General features: G+C 42.9%; 1 non-coding gene across 1 annotated transcript; it reads right to left on the bottom strand.

Moving 5' to 3' along the window:
* Window positions 1-214: 214 nt before the first annotated feature.
* On the bottom strand, window positions 215-318 carry LOC114008755 (U6 spliceosomal RNA). Its single transcript, XR_003550256.1, has one exon. It is a non-coding gene; the product is annotated as a U6 spliceosomal RNA (small nuclear RNA).
* Window positions 319-1184: the final 866 nt, after the last annotated feature.

The raw sequence follows: 1184 nt of genomic DNA, 5'->3' as shown, positions 1-1184 counted from the left end.
GGTGCAGCAGAGGAAGAAAGCACTGCAATTCATTCCCCTCCATTTCTCCATCTTGTTGGAATCTCGTACATGCACACACACGCACTTGGCATATTTTCAAGCCACTGAGTCTGGAATATGAACCATCTAGTAATAGGCCATGAGAAATCCAGCTCTCTTAACCAGTAGACCATGGGTCCAGCCCAATAATGATATTTTATTGTATTTATTTAATTAAGATGTGGAATATTTCACAAATTTGTGTGTCCCTCTTGCACAGGGGCCATGGGTAGTCTCTCTGTGTTACAATCGCAGTATATGTGCTGCTGAAGTGAGCACAGAATGATTTTTAAAAATCATTATATGTATTTTAAATCATTATATGTGAGAGAGAAAGTGAGAAGTCACCTCACAAGGAGGATAGTCATGCCACAGTCCTTTCTCCATTCTCCTCTTAGCATATTGGGCACTCATGCAAATATGCTTTGTGACATTTTCAATTGCCTGGTCTGGGATTCGAACTGCCCTTGACTATGTGGGATTTCAGCTCTTTAACCACTGTGCCACCTACTGGTCCCCAAAATGATAGTTTTAAAAAATAATTTAGAAAGAACATGTGTATGCACATGTAAGATAAAGAGAGATGCACCCTCAACAGGATCTTGTCATGCCCTACTCCTTCCCCTAGGCTTCCAGCTCACCAGGATCTTTGGCACATGTGCATGTAGTGTGTTCAGGCTGACTTAGAATATGAATCTATAGGCAGTCACGTGGTTCCTAGTACTGCAGTTCAGTTTGCTGCCTGTGCCATTGGGACTGGGCCAGAGTACTATATATATATTTTTTTTTCCAGAGAGGTTTTTGCTATAGGGCACACATGCTCACCAAAAAGACAGAGAGAGACATAGAGACAGAGAGACAGAAAGTAAGATATCACCCCACCCACCCCCCATAGGGGATGGCCATGCAATCCCTTCTCCTACGTGCTCCTGTCGGGATTTTGGGCACTCACGCACACGTGACCAGTGTGAGTTTAAGCCACCAAGTCCGGGCCTGGAACTGCAGTCGACTACATGGGAGTCCAGTGACATAGCCATTATTCCAACTGCTGGTCCCAAAGAGTACGACTTTTAAATTGATAAATACCAAACACTTATCAAGAGTAATTGACAATGCTTTCAGTTATCCTGATTGAAAATGAAATT

Source organism: Tupaia chinensis, unplaced genomic scaffold (genome assembly GCF_000334495.1).
Source record: "Tupaia chinensis unplaced genomic scaffold, TupChi_1.0 Scaffold000382_1, whole genome shotgun sequence".
NCBI lineage: Eukaryota > Metazoa > Chordata > Mammalia > Scandentia > Tupaiidae > Tupaia > Tupaia belangeri.
The sequence above is the reverse complement of the archived record's forward strand: the minus strand, read 5'-3'. Positions and strand labels throughout refer to the sequence as shown.